Source organism: Dermacentor andersoni, chromosome 8 (genome assembly GCF_023375885.2).
Source record: "Dermacentor andersoni chromosome 8, qqDerAnde1_hic_scaffold, whole genome shotgun sequence".
NCBI classification, from domain to species: domain Eukaryota; kingdom Metazoa; phylum Arthropoda; class Arachnida; order Ixodida; family Ixodidae; genus Dermacentor; species Dermacentor andersoni.
The window spans coordinates 20,524,694-20,537,661 of NC_092821.1; positions in this window are offsets into that span (position 1 = coordinate 20,524,694).

Consider the following 12,968-nt stretch of genomic DNA (forward strand, 5'->3'; position numbering starts at 1 on the left):
GCCGCCAAGTATTTTTACATGTGACTCCTAACGAGATAGAAACTCGAGAAATTCCTTCAGAGTGCTTTAGAGCAAGCACGCTGCAACCGGCCGCAACACACGGAGAACGCGTCCGTACAGCCCGTGCGACTGCAGCGCCGCCGCATACATCCGGGACCTGTCTACGCTCCCAGCTTCAAAGCAGTGCGTGGCACGCTTCGCCATCTTAACACCCTGCCCCTATTCTAGTACACTGTACCTCAGAGGACGAGACCCCTGAGCCCACCAGCCCGGAGGCCGATGGGGTTGCCTGTTGGTCTGAGCTGTGCCGGCTGTTGCCAGCTGTTGCCAGAGTAAGCAGGGGCCGGGGAGGGTGAGGCAGCCTTGACTACGCCCGCCTTGGGGGCTGCTGGCAGTCCTGCGGGATCGCTACGCGTAGCGCAGGTTGCCGGCGAGAACATTTCTGGTACCGGCAACCCTAGGGTAGCCTGGTCTGTTTGCTGGTTGGGTGGAGTAGGCTTAACTACTTCCAGCCCGGGAGCAGGAGCCACAAGTGACAGCTCGCTGCGCGCGGTCTGGGCACTGTCAGTGGCCGCTGCGACGCTGCCCCCCAACGCGCCGCATCAGCACAACTTCTGCTGTGGAAAGGTGAGCACCTCTTACGGGCTTCCTTAAAATAAATATTTTCTTTGACTTTTAGGGTGATAATGTCTTTTTTCTTTCTTCCAGTTCGGTCAGGAACGTGAGTAGGCTGGATGGTCGCCACTGCAGTTCACCCAGTGAGGTGTGCCACTACAATTGTCGGAGGGGTGGCCCTGGACTCCACACTTTTCACAGGTTATTTGACCACCACAGCTCTGCGAGCCATGGTCGAATCGTTGGCATTGGAAGCATCGTCTAGGGTTTGGGATATATGGTCGGACAGTTAACGTAATGTATCATGTTTCAATGGCTTTCGGAAGAACCCTAGATGCAAATGTTACGACAAGATGTTTGGTGGGGATTTCTTTGTTGTCCCGTCTAATGATAATACGTTTTACATTAATGACACTTTAATCTTTCCGCCCTTCCAGGAGTTCAGCTTCTGACAATTCTAGGAGGTCTGCTTCTGATACGACGCCGCGTGAGCTATTCATTGATCGGTGTGGTGTGACAGAAATTGGTATGTTACCAAACGTCACAAGACTGCTGAGCTTTTCGTACTGATATTTCTAAGGGATCTCAAGAAGGTCTCTGCTACCCATTTTCATCACTTTATAACCTGACACTAAGGCTTCGGTCAAAGATATTGCAACTACGAATGGAGAAATGAATGTAGCTTGTTTTGCAGAGTTCTCACTGTGTACAACATGAAATTTCGGATTGGTCTCTCTTGGTCGGTTGAAACACGTGTTTAGTACATCGGTGCGTCCCCTCTTTTGAGGGTTACGATCACGTATGCGGAGAAATGCTGGTGTTGTCATAGTAGTTCGGTTTCTTTTCGCCTGCAATGGCGGCCACCGACCACGGAGCCCAACTGGGGCACGCTGCAGCGCTTAATGCGTAAGACTCCACGCGCCAACCGTACATTGCCACTATAACCTAATATATTATACCCAAGGGAGGGCACATACACAAGGTTAACCCAAGCCGCCTAGGAAAAATAGGAAGTGACGGAAGAGAAGAGACGGTAGGAGAGTAAAAGAAAGATAGGAAAGAAAAAGACAAGAGGGGGACAGGAAAAGGCGACTGCCGGTTTCCTCTCATTCTGGAAATGCCGTCTGCATGAGGCCGAGGCCAAAGAGGTGTGTTGCCGCCACCGAGGGACCGTAAAGGTCCAAACACCCCGCATCGGCGCAGCCCTCCGGACACCCTTTTCCCAGGGCACGGCTAAGCCGCGCACGGTTAGATGCGGGAGGGTCCGACCCTCATGTGCTCGGGTACGTGGTGTCCCAACACATCAAACGCCTGCTGACACGGACGCCCCTGCGGGGTATAGCCACACTTGTGCTTCTTATGCACAAAAATTCCATGCTGCTTACTGCCCACATATTTAGAGTACTAGTTTCAGTTCTATTCAATCTATCAGGTGTACAAAAAAAAACATTTCTTTACCTTGTTGAGGCACTGTGATTCCATGTTCTATGGATCAATATAGAGGAGTAGCTTGCACTGCTCAGACTTAAAGCTGCTCTTATGTAAAAATCTCTAAGTGCAATGATGGCAGTAAAGTAGTTTCTCATTTATGTGACTGCGCTTGTGTATACTGAGAGTAGAGAACCTAGCAGTCGAATCAGTTGCAACAGTCACAACAGTAGAGTTGGCTCTGCTGCGACTCCTCGTGTATGGCTGTTGGTGGGAAGTTGTGCCTCACTGTGTCAAGGGCACAATAACTGGATCACCCAATTATCTATCGTTTACAAGGCAAAAATTATCAGAAATAACCTACACAACCTTCACATCAGGTTCATCCTTCATTCATGCCACATATACAAGATTTACAATGCCACGGAAGAATTAAAATTTGTTTGCTTCAAGCATGCATAGCAGGAAGAGATTTCAAGCAAATATTACAGGAGAAACTTGCCACAGCACAGCCTGCAGAAGAGCCAGTAACGAAGCTGTATCAACGTAGAAATGAAATAAGCTCATGAATGTCAACAATTGCCTGGGAAGAATTGCGGATGAGTTAATGGAGAATACTTTAGTAACTTGCGATTCGCTGATGATATTGCCTTGCTTAGTAACTCAGGGGACAAATTGCAATGCATTTGCAATTGCAATGCAGCGTTGTTGTCTGTGTCCCTTCACTCGTCCTGTCGTTTAGCGCTGTTTTTATTGCTCTTAATCATGAACCAACCAGCCCAAATGCGTACGCTTCTGCAATGCATGCTCACCGACCTGGAGAGGCAAAGCAGAATGGTGGGTCTAAAAATTAATCTGCTCAGCTCCGCACAATGATCGTACACCAACGGAACCCCACCGCGCTGGAGGTGCGTCGCATCAAGGCCACCACCACGGTTATCGTCCTGTTCGACGGACTGAGGGTGCCGAACTTTGTCATGTGTGGAGAGGGCATGCTGCCCTGCTCTCTATACAGAAGGCAAGTTGACGTGTGCTACGGTTGTGGGGAACTGGGCCACGGGGCCGATGTATGTCCGACCCCGAGTGTGAAGAAGCGCAGGGGATGCGGCGCCGCGTCCCCCACTGAAGGCCACTAGTGTCATGCGAAATGCGGGGGCCCTCACCCAACGGCTGATCGTAAGTGCGAGCAACGCTTCCAAACGCCGTATGTCATCAGGCAGAGACGCCGAAGGCACCGGCGGATGAAAACCAGCGACGCCAGGAGGGGCGCCAACGCGGCACACGAGGTGAGCCAGTCACTGACGTCAGCGCTACGGAAGAGGAGTTCTTCGAGGGGGCGTTCCCGGTAGCGCGGGCTTTCCCGCTCACGCGGGCGCTCTGTGCAAAGAGGGCGCTTTCAATCTAGGGACCGCCCCAAGTCCAAGGTGCGCATCCAAGGAGGTCCCACCTGGGCCGACAAAGTTAAACAGACGAAGCTGACGGGCCGGACGCAACACGCCGCCGCACAGGAGAGCGAGCGGGCGCACGATCCCAGGATCGCGCAGTTGAACGAAAACGCCAGTCTCAAGGAGGAAATCTAAGAGAATGAAGGCCAACTTTGGAGGCCTTCTGAAACGCCAGCGCTGTCCAAGCGTCCGCGGCAAGGCAAACGTCTACGGAAGAAGGGGCCACAGCAAGGGCGGTCAAGCGCAGAGCCATTGAAATAGTTGACTGGGACGCCTTCCGCAAGAGAAGGAAGGACGATCACGAAGAATACGAGTCGTTTGCAGACCTCGTAGCGCAGCTCAAGGACGTAGCTGCGGTCACCAAGACCGTCAAAACGGACCTCAAGCTCGACCGCATGGACACTCGATTGGCTCACCTGCTCGAAGCCAAGAATTCCCTCACGCTCAGATGGAATGAATGAATGACTGTATGGTTTTTATTGGCGCAAGTGCCAGATATGACCAAAGAGCGCCAGGTCCGCGGTGATGAGTTTGCAATGTAGTATGAGTTCTATGAAGTTGGTGTGGCGTGACTGTAAAGGGGCCTTAAAGATAGTCGCTCTAGAGTGCGTAAAATCTATCTGTAATAAGCTTATGTCGATGACAAATGACGTGTTCTATGAGCATTAAAATCCATCGTGAAATAATGATGCAAATTAGAAGATATATGAGATGGTAAAATTACCTGGAGCACTGCTGCCTCGCCAGAGCCCTTGAAACACAAAGGCCTTGAGGCATGTGCTATACGAAGGAGCTATCACAGCGGCATCCTCTGAAGTGAGGAGACGCTACGAACATGTGGGGCTAACAACATGAAACACATCTTTCAGAAAACTTAGGACTGCGTTGGTGTCAAATAGCGGTTCTGGGCCGAGTAACATTACTGGATGAAGGGGGATGTGCTGCCGGTATGTAGGGGAAAATGTTTCTTTCTCTCAGATTCGGCTGCCCGACACTCCAGGACGACGTGGAGGACGGTGAGCCTCTCCCCGCATCTACCGCAGGTTGGAGGATAATTTTCAGTGAATAAAAAGTTATGCGTGCCAAACGTGTGTCCTATTCTGAGGCGACAGAATAGGACATCTGTTCGCCGCGATTTTGTTACGGAGGGCCAAGAACCTAACTGTGGCTTTATCGCGTGCAGTTTGTAATTTACTTCTGCGTCCCACATACGTTGCCAGTGGTTTCGCAGTTTCCTTCTTAAGAAAGGCTTCAGGTCTGTGACAGGGACCGAAACAGTAGGATTAACTGCATGCAATGAAATTGATGTGCCACCTGGTCCGCTTGAACGTTACCCTCGATGCCCCTATGTCCAGGCACCCAGCATATAATCACATGTTGGTTAGATATATATGTTTTACACAGGACGGAGTAGAGTTCATTAATTACCGGATTTTTGTGGTTACAGAATGACATCAAAGCCTTCACAACACTAAGGGAGTCCGTATATATAACTGATTTCTGGAGTTCTGATTTCTTTATATGTTTTACAGACGACAATAGTGCGTAGGCCTCAGTCGTAAAGATACTAGTTTCCCGATGCAGCACATCGGATTCCGAGAAGGATGGACCTACGGCTGCATAGGACACCCTGTCGTGTGACTTCGATGCGTCTGTGTAGAACTCCGTGCCGGAGTGTTTGTACTGGAGTTCCCGGAAATGCATTTGGATTTCAATCTCTGGAGCGTGTTTGGTAACTTGCGTGAAAGATATATCGCATTGTATCAGCTGCCACTCCCAAGGAGGTAGCAGCTTGGCTGGATGCATTATAGGCGAAGCTCGAGGAGTGCGACATGCATTTCATGACTAAGCTCCCTCACACGCAGCGAGAAAGGCTGTCTTATGGAGGGACGATTACGAAAGAGTGTTGCATGTCATATCGTTAACAGTATTAAAACACGGATGTTGAGGATTAGAGTGGACTTTCAGAAAATATGTTTGGCTGATGTATGTTCTCTGCAGATGAAGTGACCGCTCATTTGATTCTACATATAAACTTTGTATGGGACTTGTTCTGAAAGCGCCAGTGGCCAGTCGGATTCCTAGATGGTGGACTAGGTCAAGCATCTTTAGCGCGCTCGGGGCGGCAGAGTGATAAATCACGGCACCATAGTCTAATCGTGATCGAATGAGGCTCTTGTAGAGATTCATTAAACACTTTCTGTCACTATCACATGTAATCTGGGCAAGAAGTTTCATTATGTTCAATGTTTTTAGAAATTTTTTTTAAAGAAGTTTAATGTGTGGGACGAAAGTGAGTCTGTAGTCAAGTATAACACCTAGGAATTTGTGCTCTTTGTTTACAGGTATCTGTTGTCCTAACAGTTCTAAGCAAGGATCTGGGATCAGGCCAGCTCTTTCTTGTAAAAAGAATACAAGAACTTTTGTCAGGATTGATCTTAAATCCATTTTTGTCTGCCCACTTTGACACTTTGTTCAGGCCATGCTGTACCTGTCTCTCGCATACTGCAAGGTTACAGGATTTGAAAGCTATCTGAATGTCGTCCACATAAAATAAAAGATGACCGGTGGTAATGAAGCACGAAGCGTGTTCATATTCACGATAAAGAGCGTGCAGCTGAGCACGCCTCCTTGGGGTACACCCGTATCTCGTGTAAAAAGACGTGAAAGTATATTGCCGACTTTTACCCGGAAGGTACGATTGGACAGATAGCTTTCTGTTAGGTTTAGCATATTACCATGGATGCCCATTTCTGACAAGTCTCTTAAGATTCCGTAAGGCCACGTTGTGTCGTACGCTTTCTCCATATCGAGGAATATGGATAAAAAAAACTGTTTGTGTACAAATGCGTCCCGGATATTTCCTTCAATACGTACAAGATGATCAGTTGTGGAGCGCCCTTCTCTGAAGCCACACTGATAGGGATCAAGCATTCTGCTCAGTTCAAGGAAGTGAATGAGTCGCCGAATAATCATTTTTTTTCAAATACCTTACAAAGGCAACTGGTGAGGGCTATCGGGCGGTAGCTTGCCACTGAGGAAGGACCTTTGCCTCGTTTCAAAACAGGGACCACAATGGCTCCTTTCCATGCACTTGGAAGGTATCCTACAGCCCAAATGGTGTTGAAAAGTGCGAGTAGTGTAACTTCGGTGTCATTGTGTAAGTTTTTGATCATTTCATACATGATTCTGTCAGATCCCGGTGCAGAGGTCTTGCATGTGCTCAAGGCAGCTCTCAACTCGGCAATAATAAAAGGACGGTTGTAAGACTTATTCTCTCGACTTTTTCTTGTGAATGGCTTACATTCTTCTATTTGTTTATATTTGAGAGAAGATTGTGAATAATTGGTTGAACTTGACACGCTCTCAAAATGCTCCCTAAGCGAATCTGCCTGGTCTTGCAGGGTATGGCCTTGTGTGTTTACCAAAGGGAGGAAGTATGTTTGTCGTCCTCTTATCCTATTAACCCTGTTCCAGGCTTTGGCCTCATCTGTATACGAGTTGATACTCGATAAAAACTTCTTCCAACTCTCTTCTGGCCTATCGGCGCGTTCTCCTGTCTTCAGATTTTACTTTCTTAAAGTTAATAAGATTCTCCAAAGTGGGGGAGGCGCGTAGCAACCCCGACGCTTTGTTTTGTTTCTCACGAGCGATCCTACATTCGTCCTTCCACCACGGGACGCGCCGCTTGCATGCCAAGCCACTTACTTCAGATATGCATTTAGATGCGGCATCTATTATGAAGACTATAAAATACTCTACAGCAGCATCAATCCCTAACAAGGACATGTCAGCCCATGAGATACTAGAGAGAGTTAGGAATTTCTCCCAGTCGGCTGTATCGATCTTCCACCTAGGAGCCTGTGGTGGATATTCGTTTTCTTTAGATGTTCTTAGCAGTATAGAGAAGTGGTCACTGCCGTAAGGGGTGTTGGTAACTTCCCATTCAAGTTCAGGCAGTATAGACGGGGAAACTATGCTAAGATATATCGAAGAACAGGTTCTGTTTGCAAGAGAGTAATATGTGGGTTCCTTCTTATTCAACAAACACGCACCAGAAGAAAAAGGGAACTGTTCAACAAGACGTCCTCGCGCATCTATACGAGGGTCGCCTCACAGGTAGTTGTGTGCATTGAAATCGCCAAGAACAACATAGGGTTCTGGCAATTCATCTATAAAGGACTGAAATTCATGTTTGCTTAGTTTGTAATGTGGTGGTATATAAAGCGAAGAAATAGTGATAAGTTTCTTTAGCACAACAACTCGAACCGCCACTGCTTCAAGGGCCGTTCGTAGCTGTAAACGTTGACACGCTATGCTTTTTTGAATTACAATTGCAACACCACCCGATGATGCGATTGCATCATCGCGATCTTTGCGAAAAGTAACATACTGTCGAAGAAAGTTTGTGTATTTTGGTTTTAAGTGTGTTTCCTGTAAACACAGCACTTTTGGATTGTGTTTGTGAATGAGTTCTTGCACATCATCAAGGTTTCTAAGACCTCTGTCGTTCCATTGAATGATCTGTGTATCCATATTTAAAGTAAATTGGTGCTGTGTATACAGAGAGAGAAGTTATGCCTTAGTTTACAGAGTTATTTCCAGGCCCTGTAACGGGGATGTGGCCCTTTTTGGAACGTTCGAGAGGACCTCGCCGCCCCTTAGGCGCTTGGTGCGCCGTGAGGATAGGTGTAGTGTCCATTGCCTCCTGTGAGGCGCCGGACACGCGCTCTTGCGAGCGAGAAGTTTCCTGAGAGAGCCTCGCCTCGGAGGGCAAAGCCTCTGCACCCACCAGCACGGATGTTGATGGGGCTGCCTGTGGGATTGGGCTACGCCGGCTGTTGCCAGCGCTGGAAGGGACCTGGGAGGTTGAGGCAGCCTCGGCTGCGCCCACCTTCGGGGTCGATGGTCCCTTATTCTGGGTTGACGGAGCAGCGCTAGCTGCAACCGCCGCGGGGGCAGATGGCGTAACTGCCGACTCACTGTTTGTGGGTCGGACAGCCACTGGAAGCCTTTGTGTCGCTGCCCCCTGACGCGTCACATTTGCAAAGCTTTTCTTAGACAGGTATGAAACCCGCCTGCGTGCCTCCTTGATTGATTCTTTTACTTTGATTGTTACAATTTCTTTTTCTTTCTTCCAGGATCGGCACGACCGCGAGTACGCGGCGTGTTCCCCATCACAGTTTACACAGTGGAGAGAATTCCCACAAGCTTCAGAGGAGTGTTCGTGGGCACTGTATTTGGCGCAAGTCTGACGGCCTCGGCAGCTCTGCGAACTGTGGCCGAAACGCTGGCACTTGAAACATCGGAGGGGATTTGGCACATATGGCCTAACACGGAGCTGTATGTGCCCGGCCTCGATTGACTCGGGCAGGACACTTGAACCAAAGGTGATTATTAGGTACTTCGTTTGAATTTCTTTACCGTCCCTTCTCAACTTAATTCTTCTGACATTGACAACATTCTGCTCACTGAAGCCCTCCAAGAGCTCAGCCTCTGTCAGCTGGAGCAAAAATCATCATCAGAGACAACGCCGCGGGTGGGGTTCAGAGTGCGGTGTGGAGTTACTGCCAATGGAACATCCCCAAGTGACACTAGACTGGGCAACTTTTCGTATTGTTTCTGATCATGCAGCTCTAACAGGAGATCACCACTTGCCAGCCTTGATGCCTGGACCAAGGACATCAGTTAAGGACTTGGAAACTAGAAAAGGGGAGATATTTCGTACTTGCTTATCGGATTTTTCTGAGTGGGTGACATGGTATCGTGGGAAGTTCGGTCTTTGACGTCCAAAGAACTGGGAAACATCTTCGGTGCGCCCTCTTTTCTGAGAGCGATCGGGAAGGCGAGGAAATGAACTAGCCATCGACAAATTTAATTTTCGGCAATAACGCTAGCCACCCGCCGTGGAACCCTACAAGGGGACCCTACAGGGACTGAAAGACAGGTCCTGCAAACGCCAGCTGTACGTTATCACTATAACCAAATATGAGATAACCTAGATGGGCTATTCACGCAAGGTTAACCCTTGCTGCCTGGAAAAATTGGAAGTAAGCGGAAGCTTGGAGAAGACAGGAAAGATTAAAAGTGAGAAAGACGAAGGCTGGAGGGAGAGAGAGGCAGGAAAAGGCAATTACCGATTTCCCCCGGGTGGGTCAGTCCGGGGGTGCCTTCTATGTGAAGCAGAGGCCAAAGAGGTGAGTTGCCTCCGCCGGAGGGCCTTAAAGGTCCAAACACCCAGCATCGGCTCAACCTCCAGGATCCCCCTTTCCCCAGACACGGCTAAGCCGCGCACGGCTACAGGCGGGAGGGTCCAACCCTCGTGTGCTCGGGTACGTGGTGTCGCAACACACCAAACGCCTGCTGACGCAGACGCCCCTGCGGGGGCCCAGGTGGAAGACGCAGAAGCTGAATCGCAACCTCCGGAGGATGATCGCGGCCCTCAACCGCGAGATCGAATCGCACTGCAAAGAGCTCGGCCAGCAGAAATGGAACGAAGTATGCGCATCCGTCGACGGCCAGATGCGCGCGGGAGGCAAGTGGAACCTCCTCAAGCAGTTATTCGACGACACGCAGTACGAGAAACCACACTGTGGCCATCGATAGGCTGGTCCAAAAGCTCAATAGCGAAGGCGCATCTACGAACGAAGTGATGGACGAAGTCGCGCGTCGCTACCTCCCCATCGGGCAGTCAAGGCCGGAATATTACCCGGCCTATGGCGGCAAGGCGGCCGAGGAGCTCGACGCCCCCTTCTCCGGAAGTCAGAGCGGCCCTTCAAGGCCTCAACGGAAGATCGGCGCACCCGGGCGATCTTCTCGATGGAATCTCGAATAGACTCCTTCGAAATTTGGACGACGGCTCGATCGAACTGCTCACCAAAGAAATGAACGAGGTCTGGGAGGCCGGCATCGTACAGGTGCCTGGAAGGAAGCCACGGTGATCCTAACTCCGAAGCCGGTCAAGACACCAGCCATAGACAGTCTGCGACCGATTTCACTGACGTCTTGCGTGGGGAAGGTGGCAGAGCATGTCATCCACAACAGAATATCAAGGCATGTCGAGGAACGACACCTCCTCCCGCCGAATATGGTCGGCTTCAGACCTTCGCTGTCCACTCAAGAGGTCATGCTACGGATCAAGAGCCAGATAGTCGACGTGGTCACGAGAGATGTCCGAGGCATCTTGGCGCTGGATATCACCAAGGCCTTCGACACGGTCAAACAAACACGTCCTCGACTCTGTGACCAGATTGAACCTCGGCGAACGCTTTCACGCGTACGTGAGCTCTTTCCTCAGGGATTACAAGGCCACGATCAACTTGGGTCAGATCTCGGACCGATATGGCGCTGGAAGCCTGCGGCAAGCCGCAGGGTGCGGTGTTATCCCCACTGCTCAACATGCATCGCCATGAGAGGCCTATCAGTCCGTCTCGACCGAATCGGGGGCGTCACTCTGAATCACGATCTCTACGCGGACGACATCAGCGTCTGGTGCGGCGGTGGGTCGGACGCAGTGGTGCAGCGGGCCCTGCAGGAGGCCTTGCACGTTACGGAAGAGTTCCTCGAGGGCACGGGACTGGTCCTCTCGCCTACCAAGTCGGAACTCTTGCTGTATCGGCCTGACAGAGAGGGCCGCAAGTTTGACACGACGCTGGACCAAGTACCGATCGTACTCAGAACGAAGACGGGCCAGTGCATCCAGAGGGTGGATTCTCTCAGGGCGCTCGGCCTGGTCCTCAATGCAAAAGGCAGCAACGCGCAAACGATCGCGCGCCTGAGCGTGAAGACTGAGAACATGCTCAGACTCGTTTCGCGAGTGACGTGCAGGAGGGAGAGGGGGGTATCAGCGAAGCCAACCTCCTAAGGATCTACTACGCCTTCCTCATGAGCCATATCAACTACGTGGCTTCCGTGCTAAACTGGTCGCGGTCAGAGGAGAACAAGATCGACGCACTCATCAGGAAGAGCATTAAACGAGTGCTCGGCATCCCCGTAACGACCAGCACAGAGAAGCTGATGCAACTCAGGGTTCACAACACCCTGAGCGAAGTCGTAGAAGCGCAGAAAACGGCACAGATCATTCGCCTCTCTAACACTAAGGCCGGCCGACAAATACTCGAGATGGCTAGTCTGGCAGTCATGGCCGAGGAGCCGTGCGCAGTCCAGCTCTGCCAGGGTGAAAGGGACGCCTTTCCAGTCTCCCTCTTCCCGAGGAATGCTCACCCACGATACAACGAGGCCCGGCGCGCAGCCAGAGCCCGAGCACTCATTAAGACTGCCCCGCAGAACCCAGAGCTCGCATCCTTTGTCGACGCGGCGCAGTATCCCGGAACAAACTCGTACGTGGCCACGGTGGTTGACCCCCAGGGCAAGATCCTGAATGCTGCAGCGTCTATCCAACGCTCGACGGCGTCCGTCGCAGAGCAAGTCGCAGTGGCGCTGGCTCTGTGCGAACCCCGGCACACGCAGATCTTCACGGTCTCCAGGTCGGCGCGGCGATGGCCTTTCTCGCCGGCTCGGTCTCGGCCGAGGCGGTGCTGAGTACCCGCAAGTCAGGCACGGCCCGTCACGTCATCACTTGGTTCCAGGCTCACATGGACCGGAACGTATCCCCCGGCTCGATCAACCCCAATGAGCTGGCCCACGACCAGGCAGGCGCGAGGTCTCGTAAACCGCGCCGGTCTGAGGGGCCCGGCTTCGCAGGGGATCGACCGAACCATGGACCCGCTGCTTACTTTCCGCGAGATCACTGCTCACTACCAGCTAGGATGCAGGCAGTTTCCGGCTTCTCACCCGAAACTAGGCAGACCCCAGGCCTCGGTCATATTTCTTTATCTATGCCTCAGTGTTGAGAAAGCTGCAGACGGGCTCCTTTCCGTCTCGATCCAGGCTGTACTTAGATTTAGGTGCACGTTAAAGAACCGCAGGTGGTCGAAATTTCCGGAGTCCTCCACTACGGCGTGCCTCATAATCAGAAAGTGGTTTTGGCACGTTAAACCCCATAATTTTTTCGATCCAGGCTGAGGCACTACACTCCGGGTGTGGATCCCCGCTGCCCCAACTGCGGCGAGGAACAGTCCACCTTGAACCACATGCTGTGGCAATGTTCTGTGCTGCACCACTCGCCTTACAACAGGCAAGAAGACTGGGAAGAAGCCGTCAAGAGTGACGACCTTCAAGTCCAGCTTCAGGCTGTCCAAAGGGCCTGCGACAGGGCTGAAGATCATGGTCTTCCGCCCCAGGCGCGGCCCGCGATTACGACAACATAGTCCCTTAGGACTAAATAGTTTGTCTGTCTGTCTGCAGAAAACTAAAGTAATATTTAACAGTCTCAGAAGAGAACAGCAGTTTACGATAGGTAGCGAGGCGCTGGAAGTGGTAAGGGAATACATCTACTTAGGGCAGGTAGTGACCGCGGATCTGGATCATGAGTCTGAAATGAAAAGAAGAATAAGAATGGGCTGGGGTGCGTTTGGCAAG